The sequence below is a fragment of the Meleagris gallopavo genome, chromosome 4, assembly GCF_905368555.1.
Source record: "Meleagris gallopavo chromosome 4, MGAL_WU_HG_1.1, whole genome shotgun sequence".
Lineage (NCBI taxonomy): Eukaryota > Metazoa > Chordata > Aves > Galliformes > Phasianidae > Meleagris > Meleagris gallopavo.
In genome coordinates this window covers 70,166,817-70,178,071 of record NC_139407.1, presented here as the reverse complement: position 1 = coordinate 70,178,071, position 11,255 = coordinate 70,166,817, and positions in this window count along the sequence as shown.

The window sequence follows — 11,255 nt, the reverse complement described above, 5'->3', positions numbered from 1 at the left end:
CTGGCCCCCAGGAATGGCGATGACTGCTGCAGGCTTTTGTTGTAGGGTGTAAAACATCAAGCTTTCTTTGAAAAGAACCCAAGGGGTGTTGTGTCTGTTCTCGATTTCGCTTAATCCCTGGGAACAGGGAACAAAGAAAAGGTCTTGCTCCTCTGGTTAGCTACAGGAGTGCTGCAGGGAGGGATGTTTGTGGGGAGAGCCCAAGCCCTGTGCATGCACGGTCCTTTGGAGGCACACCAGCATGAGGCTGGGGGCTGTGTAACATGGGTGAAAGCAGCTCGTGATCTGGGAGCAGAGCTGCCCGCAGGTATCTGGTAGGGCTGGTTTGCGCCTTGCTTGCAGCAGCCTCTGCAGAAACACTGCAGGGTGTTTTGCAGAGGAAAGCTCCCTGAATGACAGCGTGATGGGATGCCTCTGCATGCAGAAGCCGATGAATTTTGCTGCTGTTTCAACCGAAGATCTTTATTTCTGGCTCATTTGACAGGGCTGCCATTACCTGCACTCCTCCTTATGCTGTTCCTGCACAGTGGGCTCAGCATCCCAAAAGCAGAGGTTGCATTGCCTGCTTCACTGTCTTCTGCTCAGTGTCCCTTCCATTTTCTGCTGTGGAACCGAGGGGGAGGGCAGGAAAGCAGAGGAAGTTTACTACATGGCTACCTACCATGAGACCTGATAAATCTGCCAGACAATTTATTTGATCTTTGAACCCTGGGGTCCCTCGGAGGCAGGCTCAGAGGCCTGCAAAAGCAATCAGAAAGAGTATAAAAACCTAATGAGGCCTGGACTTGATTCCCCCCCCCACCCCCCTACTCCAGGTGAAATTTACAGCAGTTGGCAGAGAATCAGAGCAGTTTAAAAATTATAAAATGTGTGTGCATAGATAGCATAGGGGAATGCACGGGGTCGTGTGGGCTCTCTGCTGGGAGCACCATCCTTTGTGCTCGTGGCATTTCATTTTAGCAGTCGCCCCTTGTCTGGATTTCACAATATCCTGCTGCAAAGGATTTGTTTAAAACAGGAAAAAAAGGGAAAAAAAAAAAAAGAAAAAGAAAGAGCAGCAACCCAACAACTCGTAGTGTTTCTCAGCATCTTGTTCCAGACCTGGTTTTGAATGAGATTCAGGCTGTCCCCAAAGCAGAAAGAGAGATGTTAAAATGTCCCTACATGACTTGGGAGCGTGAGCCCCATTAACTCTGCTGCCCTGTTCTGGAGGCAGAAGGGACTGAGAATATTACCCTGTGCCCATGCCATGACTTAGCGTGGCTAGAGATGGGATCGGCAGAACTTTTCCTGTTGTGGTAATGCATAGAATGCATAGAATCATAGAATCACCAAGGTTGGAAAAGACCTAAAAGATCATCCAGTCCAACCGTTCACCTATTCCCAATAGCTCCCACTAAACCATGTCCCTCAACACAACATCCAGTCATGTGCATGTGCAGTGCCGCCTGAGCGATGCCGTTCCCCTGCTGCAGCCTGAGATGGGGCTGGCTGTTGTGTGCATGGGCCAGTGGCCTGATGCACTGTGTCCCCTCTGGTGTTACGGGCAGGTCCTGGATGCACTGCCTTCAGGTCAGTGCTGATGGCATCAACTGTCCTCTTCAGGGACTTGTACATCTGCACCTTGCTTCTTGGCCACAGCTTGGGGCTCCTGGTGTTCTGGGTTAGGCTGACTGCTGCACAGAGCCATGAGGAGGTGAAGGCAGGAGGCTGATAAAGTGACCGTATCACCTTGTCCTAAGCTGTATGGAAATAGCTGCGTGACAAGACACCTGGCTACTGAAGTTAGAAATTTATTCCCAGTGGCAATCATTACTCAACAGGAGGCCATTTCCCTATGCCTTCCTTGCTTTTCCACGAAGAATGGTCCTTGTTGTCTCATCTTAATCTTTTGTACTAATTAAAGTTTTGGAAGCCTGAAGATAAGGGCTGAAATCTCTCTGGAGTGGTCGGCACCTGAGACTTTTTTCCTCGGAGCTTCTTTTACCTTTGTCAGAAAACTTTCAGCTAGTAAAAACAAACTTCCTTTTGCTGTTGTGGAAGCCCAGATCTTAAATGGAAAGGGTTCCCCTGGGTCGTGGCAATAACATTAAGTGGACAGCATCTGAACGTGGTGGAACAGCTGATAGCCCTGTGCTCTGAGAGGTGGAGGGGTCCTGAGCAGGTGCTGAGAGGCCCCAGAGTCCCATCTTCATCTTCAGCAAAGGGACACCCAGAGGTGTGGGTGGCTTCTTGAATTTAACGCTGGAAGTTCTCCTGTTTGTGAGCATGGTGACATGTGGCATACATCAATGAATGGGATGGAGGTGAGCGTGGAGCCGACGGAAGGATGGGTCGACCCCATTGGAAATGGTGGCACGGCCATCAGTGGCCATCGGGTAGGGTAGGACAAGCATCTATTTCTGCTCCTGTCTCCATCTGTGCCAACCCCAGGTGCTCACCAGTCCCTTTTCCTCAGGTTTACGGCATCCACTCTGCCCTGGCTGCATAATGACTCGTGGGGACACTTCCTAGATCACTCCAGATGTCAGCCAAGTGATGTGCAAGCTCAGACTTCCCCTCGTTGATGAGTTAAGCCTGCCTGCCTGCTTGATGAAGGTTGGGAGCTCTCATGTGGCACCTTGTTCAGTTGTGTCAGTGGCAGAAATGGAACAACCTTCCTTGGGAGCTGCCTCCTGGCTGGATGCGAGCTGCACTGCTCAGCTGCAGCTTTGTTTTCCACTGAAAAATGCACAGTGGGTTCAGAGGAAGCATTTCTGGAATCCGTGTTGATTTTGGACAAATTGTTCTGATGGAAAGATCCAGTGCTTTAAATAACACTTTAAGGGAGAGGGAAAGGGGGGAAGAACTCGGAATGGCTCATTTCAATCTTTTCAGCCCAAAAGATTTTACTTTGGACTGGAAGTGAAGTGCTGTTCTCAAAATTTATGTTCATTTTTATTTTTAATAAAAGCTTTTAATAAGTTCAAGGAGGAAACGAGACATTTCATTTTGACTCCGGCGATGGGCTGTATTCAGCCCTACACTGACACTTTTATGGCTCTTTGGTTTGCTGAAAATTTTCAGATATTTCAGTTTTGGTCCGACCTGAAGCAGATCTCTTTTCCAGTTTTTCAGATCTGCTCTGAGAAACTGGAGATCTGCAGAAAATAGCAGCCCTGGCTCTGCTCAGCGCCAGCGGTGTCATGACGAACCCAAGGCTCTTGCTGGTGTTGGCACCCACTGCTCTGCAGTGAGGCAGCAATTCCTCCTGCATGACACAACAGGGACTGCTCCAGCACCCGAAAAGGTCAACTGAGTCACTGCACTTTGCCCTGATGGAGCAGCTCCAAACACGAGTTCTTTGCTGGACTATTCACGTTGTAACTGGGTTGGGGTCCAACCCCTTAACTTGGACAAGAAGTTGGATTTTCCGGCGTCCAGGAGCGTTTGGGTTTCATGCGTGCTTGAGGCATGGATTAATCCTACCTCCTTAGCCTACAGGATGAGCATGCAGCAGGAAAATGGAGCTCTGAGTGTGAAGGTTGTGAGGAATCGGAGGAAACTGAGTCACTTGGCCAACTTTGAGTGGTGGCGTTGGAGGCCTTTGCTTCATTGAGGACCCCGTGGGCTCCAGCTGGGCTGGTTGGCTCCCCCAGAGTCATAGGGAGCTGCTTTTTACATGGGCTGCCTTAACCTTGAATGGTTCCCTTTTGCATTCTTCTGCCCCTCCAGGGCTCTGTGGGTCGCATGGTGGGTTTGTACAGTGGGAATCTTCCAGCGAACTCGGAGGTGGCTGAAAGATGCGGTTGCTCCATCCATCCCTCCTTGCTCCCGTAGATGCAGGGTACAAACTAGTGAGTGGGGAGAGCTGTGAGTGCTCAGCATGCCCCTTTGGGGAGGGCTGGGATGAGGACAGGGCACACATCCTGTTCTGGAGCTGAGGGATGGTGCCAGATGGGGCAATTCCATCTAATTTTGGGGAACGAGGTGGATTTGAGTCAGCAGGGAGCTTCTGTCCTCTGAAAGGATTGCTCACTTAAGGGAGGAGAGATGTGGAGGCAGGAATGAACAGAACACGAGGCTGGAAATCAGCTACGAAGAGTTTCTCTTAAAAAAAAAAAAAAAAGAAAAAAAAAGAAAAAAGCCCAACAAAAAACTCACAGCCTGAGTTTTCTGTGGAAACTGTAAAACTCCAAGGAGTCCCCGAGCAACAATTGTGCTGTCTGCTGTTGCATTTCAGAAACATGCTCTGGAAAGTCTACTGTCTCCTAATAGCTTACTGGCTACTAAACATAAATGGCCAAGATTTATTTGGGGCGAGGGAGATGAAAGGGAGTCGAGTTTATTGGTCTCACTTTGCGTTTTGGTTTGTAACAACCTCAGGCGAGTGGAGCTGCCTGCAGAGGCCGTCTTGCCCGGGATAAGCCTGCAAAGCCAGAATCTCAGCGAGGAAGGGCAGCTCTTTGTTCTCTTGATACCATTTACCAGCATTCCCAGGCGTTCATCTGTCTGCTGTTACGGCCCTCGGTGCTGCAGTGTTTGAGTGCCTCTCAAGCACTAATTAAGGAGTGAATCCCCTCCACATCCCAGCCACTGTGCAGAGCCCTTGGCTGCGGCGGATGGATGCTGGTTTGACTCGGGGGATGCTCGTGCTGTTCATTAAGCTGTTGAATGCATCCAGGCTTCAGCCCTTGCTTGGAAATGATCTCTGCTATGAGGCTCCTGCCCTCCCCTGACACCTTCTTGGAGCGTGCTCGCGAGTCCTCGAGGAGCTGGATGAGACCATTGCTTCAGCTTTCCCGTAAATGCAGCTTGGCCTGCAAACTGCGTGGATATTCCCAGAACCAGCAGCGGTGGTTCGCATATCTCAGGTTGCCTTTGTGCTGGAAGGTGTGCTCCTGCACTCACGTGTGTGTCAGAGAGCAAGGGAACGGGCCTTCCCTGATTATTGTTTTTAGTGCTGATGGGGTGTCGTTATCAAGGGGCAGCAGTAGCAGACTGGGAACGGTCAATGTGGAAATTCTATGGCCTGTGAGCCATAACACCCTTGCATAAAAGCCCTTGTGTCTGAGTGGGATCAGCCTGTCACCATATGCAGCCATATGGCAGAGTGGGTGCCGTAAACCTGAGGAAAAGGGACTGGTGAGCACCTGGGGTTGGCACAGATGGAGACAGGAGCAGAAATGGATGCCTGTCCCACCCTACCCGATGGCCACTGATGGACGTGCCACCATTTCCAATGGGGTCAACCCATTCTGGGCCGTGATCTGGCCCAAACACATCCAACCTGTGGTCTGCATAGACTCCAGCGCAGCTCGCATCAAAAATCTCTGATGATCACCTCGAGGCCTCACTAAGAGCTGCAACCGCTGCCATTGAACCAGCCTGATGCACCAGTTTCACAAAAACAAGTTTGCGTTTACACATCCTGCCTTCTGCCTTGTTCTGAGCACCCAAAAAATGGGGTGCTCCGAGGAGTGCAGCAGAGGACCACCAAGATGGTAAAGAGCCTGGAGCATCTCCTGTGTGAGGAAAGGCTGAGTAACCTGGGTCTGTTCAGCCTAGGGAAAAGAAGACCAATATATCAAAATATATACAGAGATGGAAGCAAATGGATGAGGCCAGGCCCTTCTTGGTGGTGTGTAGCAATAGGACAAGGAGCAATGGCCTAAAACTTGAACACAGGGAGTTCTGTACGATCAGGGTGGTGGAGCACTGGGACAGGTTGTCCTGAGGGGTGGTGGAGTCTCCTTCTGTGGGATATTTAGGACCCTTCTGGATGCCCACCTGTATGAGCCATTGTAGGGAACTACTCTGCAGGGGGGTTGGACTCGTTGGTCTCTTGAGGTCCCTTCCAACCCCTGCAATTCTGTGATCCCACAGAATTCCCACACGTTTTTGTTGCTCTCTATTATGTTTATATTGCATATATGCATTAACTTATATACACTGACTATATTATATATTACATATTTTATGAAGGCTTCTCTGAATGCCTCCTATTCTACGATGTCAGAGGTGGATACTGGTGGGGTGGCAGTAGGGGTGGAACCTTCCCACCAATATTCCATTACATTTTGTTGCTGTGTGATGGCAGATAGCAGAAGAGGGACAGCCTGGCAAATTGGCATCTGAAGCAAAGGGGGTGTTGTTGAAAAAATGGCACCCACTGAAACTCGTCAGCAGTTGGTGAAGGTGTAGAGACCAAAGGGTGGGTGTGAGCACTGTGAGGCACTGGGTGGTGTGTGGCAGCAGAAGTGACAGTGGGTCGGCTCTGCTGGTGTAGATTGTTATGAGCAGAGCATGCAGGTTGCTCATAACTGGTGAAAATGTGCAGCTAATGGTGGTGATGGTCGAAAAATAGTGCTTTGTAGCTGAGAATTTTTCTCTATGAAATGCTGTTATTGCGCTCGTTGCATTGGTTGTAATTTCCATGGAAATAATCAGGAGACAAATTACTTTTGGAGTGACCTTTGTAGCCGCAGCCCTAGACAGTTCCTCTTGATTCAGCGTGGCCCAGGCAAGTCAGAAGGTTGGACACCGATGGCCTATTGTCAACTGAGGAGTGGGAAAGACCTACTGGTGTCTCTCTGCCATTAAACAGTGCAATTTGCAGGAGGGGAAACCCTGCTAGGCGCCCATAACATGGGGCAGGCTGACTTCTGGAGATGCCCGCTCTCTAGAGGCTGTGAGTTCACATTTGGACTCCGTGCCAGCTGCAGAGAGAAAAAGAGGTGATGTGAATCCCACCCAGAGTCCTGAAAGGCAAGATCTCTGATTTAAAGCTGTGAGAAACCAAAAGCCCGGGGTGCCTTGAGGTGCACAGTTTCAGCAGTTAATTCCTCGCACTGTCAGAAAACCTCCGTTTCATTTCAGGGCTGACTGTGCCTCCTTTTGGCTTCTGACTCTTGGATTTCATTATTCAGTCATCAGCTGGCTGATTAAGGAGCTGTCTCCTATCAAAAATCTCTTTTCTATGCAGGTACTTGTGGGCTGTGATCAAGTCACCTCTTAACCTTCTCCTGGATAAGCTATTAGCTTGAGATGCTCATGGCAGCTTTCCCAGACCTCAATCTGTACTCATAGCTCTTTCCTGAACCACTTCCAATTTTCCTTTTTTTTTTTCTTTTTTTTTTTCCCCTACCCAATGTCTCTTCTGAAATGAGGACAACATAATGCGACAGTCTCCGGTCTCAAATGCCATAAGTGAAGGATATGCCATCTTCTTTCCCATACCATCTTGTGTCATGCACCCAAGAGCTGCTGTTGGGAATCCTACCATTGGCTGCGACTCCAAGCACGTCTTGGTATTTGGGGCTCTCTGGGTATGTACTCACTGTGACCTACTTTCCTTGTTTTTGGAATTTCAATCCAGTAAGAGGAACGCCAGCCCCTGGGCAGGGCAGATTTGACCTTGATCTTGGAGCAAGACTGGCTGAGCCCTTTGGGGGCCAAACTTTGAGGTGCTCATGTGATATTAGCAAGCCTGGGTGCGATCAACACACTGAGATCCTTCCAGCCCAATTAGTGTTAATCTCACCCACTCCCTTGTTTTCTGGCTGTGGAAAAGGTTTCTTGGGATGGCACGAGTGCAATGGAGATGTGGTTGAAAGCAGTGGGGCCTGCAGTGTTATCCACAGGTCACAGAGGTGAAGTGGACAGGTAGATATCACCGCAGTAGCCTTTTGCTTGCATGCTTTAAGTGGAGATTCCAGAAGAATAGTGCAATCTCTCTCTTCCCTCCATTTCCCCACCTTTAGATTTCAACAGCGGTAAGTCCTTATTATTTTACATTGTGTTGGATTAGATGGTGAGCAGATTCCTTTTGGAGATGACAGCAAAAGCACGTGTGTATGGCATCATCTCTCCCTGACTGCAGCCATTGAGGGAGGGGGTCGGCTTTCCTGGTAGTGTTGTTTGTTTTCAATCAGAAGGGGTGTGCATGCAGGACTGCTCTTCTGGCAAGCCTAATGTCAGTGCTGTTGGCTCACAGTCTTGTTTGTGGTTCTATAAAAAACGGTCAGTGTGTACATATATACATAAAATGTTATCTAATAGGCAGTAGTTGATGTTATATTAATTAATGTAATATACTTCTGCATGTTGGACAAGACTTGTGGTCCAGAAGTCTGGTAAGTATTATGATTTACGCTACGCTGTATACTGCTCCCCGCTCTTAGATAGGGGCTATGGAATAGCAGGAGAAGGGAAAAGGCTATTGTTTAGCAATTGCTGTCTAGGGGGTAGTTGAGGGAAATGTAAATTATTATAATTACATATGTGAATGTTTTCAAGGTTGCCTAAAAACCACAGCTTCAGAAGAATAGAGCTGGGTAATAATTCCGAAGAGAGCTAAATCCATCCTGAAAAATGCCGCTGTGGAACAGACTAGGATTATTTCAGGTGGAAATCAGGAATGGGAGGAAAGAAAAATGGAAGTCAAAGCCCTTTCTCTTCTCCCTGGGCAAGTGGCTCTCTTAAAACAAAAAACCCTTCCCTCCCAACCCTGCAACAAAACAAAAAGCAGTAACAAAAACCCACCAACATAACAACACAAACAAAAAGATTAAATAAAACACCCTCCAAGACAACAGGGAGCAACAAAAAAAAACCAACATAGCCCCAACCCTACAAGAAAAAATACCCCAAAAATTCAAAGAACAACATCATAGCCCTACTACAAAACCCTACAACCAAAAAACAAACAGAAAAAAAAAACACTGAATATTTTGGGCCACCTAAGGTCACCAGCCAACAAAGTGAAACTTTGTGTTTGCAGCTGTCTGGTGGGACAAAGTGAAGTGAATGAGCATCTTTCCTTGGCAGAGGCCTCACCACCTTGATCAGAAATCCCTATGAGGTTTCAGCTGATGGTTGCAGGCTGTTCCCCTCTTCTAGCTTTGTACCACAGTGCATCTGCATGGATCCCTTGAGTATGCCTGCTCTCCTGTCAGTAGGTTATTGTGTGATGGAAGCAGCATCATAGATCATAGGATCACCAAGGTTGGAAGAGATGATCCAATCCCACCGTCCACCTATCACCAGTAGTTGTCATTAGCCACGTCCCTCAGCACGACGTCTAAATGTTCATCTCTTTTCTCCACTGTCACTAAATATGTACTGCATGTATCTCATCCAACAACCCATCCCTTCAGCCTGGACATGGTGAGGGTTGGCTTCTGCTCCCAGGTGACAGAGATAGGATGAGAGGTGGTGGCCTCAATCTGTGCCAAGGGAGGGTCAGGTTGGATACTCTTCTCTGAAAGGATGGCACGCGGGGACACGGTCAGTGGGGATGGGTTGGGGTGGACTTGATGACCTCAGAGGTCTTCCAATGATTCTCTGATTTGCCATTCCTTGCCTGATGCGCGACACTGGGGCACACATGTTCCCTCTTTGCTTTGGTCCAGCCAAATGAAATGAAGGCTGCCGGGCTTTGGAGACCCCAGACTTCTACTCCTTGGGGATGGTATGGCACCCTTGGGAAAGGTTTGCCACCTTGAAGCTAGCTTGGCATAAAATGTGGTGAATCCCTCAATAAATAGGACTTTCTGTGTTTGCTGTTGCTTAGCACGTGCCTGGAATCAAACTAAAGTTCAGAGAAGCAGTGATAAGAGCTCATTTTAAGAGGAAAGATTTAAAGCACAACACCCTGCTCTCGGATCATCTGCTCCAGGGCCTTCGATTAATGTTAGGGAGAGGAGCTGGGACCTGATAATGGTTTAACAATAGTGAAGATGTCAGCTCTGAGGAGGATAATGCATTTCTTAACGTGGTCTAATGAGGTTATAATGATGAGGTAATAGGATGAGATGAAGAAGATCATTTAGACCATCCGCAAAATCTCCTTGGCTTGGAAGTGTCCTTGGGGTGTGTGCGGAAGCCACGTTGGCTGCAGCGTTTAATAGTAAAACAGAGAGGGTAATTAAAGCTTTAATTAAAGCTAATGTATTGTCTGAAAGACTGAAGAGGTGGTCCAGCAGGTCCCTGGGCTCTGATTATTATTATTTTTTAAAGCAGGGAATTACTGCAGGCAATTGATGGAAATTTATTCTGCGACTTTCAGAGTTCATTCTGAATTCTTTTTATTTTCGCTCTCAGCTCTTTTCCAGGTGCAAATGTTTGAGACAATTCTAGCACAAAAGCGTGCACTCTTTTTGGGTGACAAATGCAATCAAAAATCTAAACTTTGATTTCAGCACCATCCATCGGAGGGGAGGGGGGGAAACCCAAAGAGGCATCATCTCAACTCCTCCCAAGATCCAGATGGCAGCATCCCTTGACTCTTGGTGGGGAAGTTGTCATAAGAGGAACGACTCTAATTCTTTCCTGAAAGACCAACGATGCCAAGGTCAGAGAGAGAACCCCGTGGGGTCTGAGGATTGGCTGCAGTGAGCGGTTGGGCGCCCATACATTCTACATCCCCTTTTTTTGGCAGTGCCTTTGTGCAGCCGGACAGGTGCATTGTATTTCAAACATATTTTTTCCATTATCTGCCGGGGTAGCTTCAACTTATCACTGAGGTTCATAGGAACGGGATGGCTTTTGCAAGGGAGTTTCTGGATGGAACGCATTAGCTGCAGACTGGGGTTACTGCCAGTGGCCTCCCCGTGAACTTGTAATCCTGGCCTTTGAATAACAACTGTGAAAAATCAATGATGAGCGCTTCCATTTTTCATGCTGCCGCTGCTGGCTTGCAGGGCCCGTTTTTCTCTTCCCTCTTTCTCTTTTTTTTTGTTTTCTCAGTGGCCAGGAAAGAAACAAGGCTCAGGAATTAAACAGCAAGCAGTCACTGAGATGACAAACAGCTGGGGTTCCCCTTCGAAGGCTCTTCTAAAGTCATGCTATGCTGGAGGAGTCTCTCTGCGCTCCTGCAGCACCCGGTGACCATGCAATCCCAAAGCAGTGATAATCTAGTATGATCTGGATTGGAAGTTAATGCAATTGGCCTAGATTTACAGCTCCTGAAGGGTGAGCGGGATTTGGGTTGGTTGGCTGAATTTTGCCAGGTCAGCTCTCGGTGTCCCATGCAATTCCGAAAGAGGTTTCTTGTGCTTGTATTGGTGGTAGGTGGATGGTTGGACTGGGTGACCTTGGAGGTCTTTTCCAACCTTGGGGATTCTACGATTCTGTGCTCTTAAGGGCCTCAACGCTGGCTAGGTCCTGACTTAGGCTAGATCCAGGCTTAGAACAAAAGACGTTCCCAGCATGGATTAGAAGGTAGCTCATGGGGGGAGGAGCTGGGAGAATTTAAACCTACTTGCTGCTGGTAA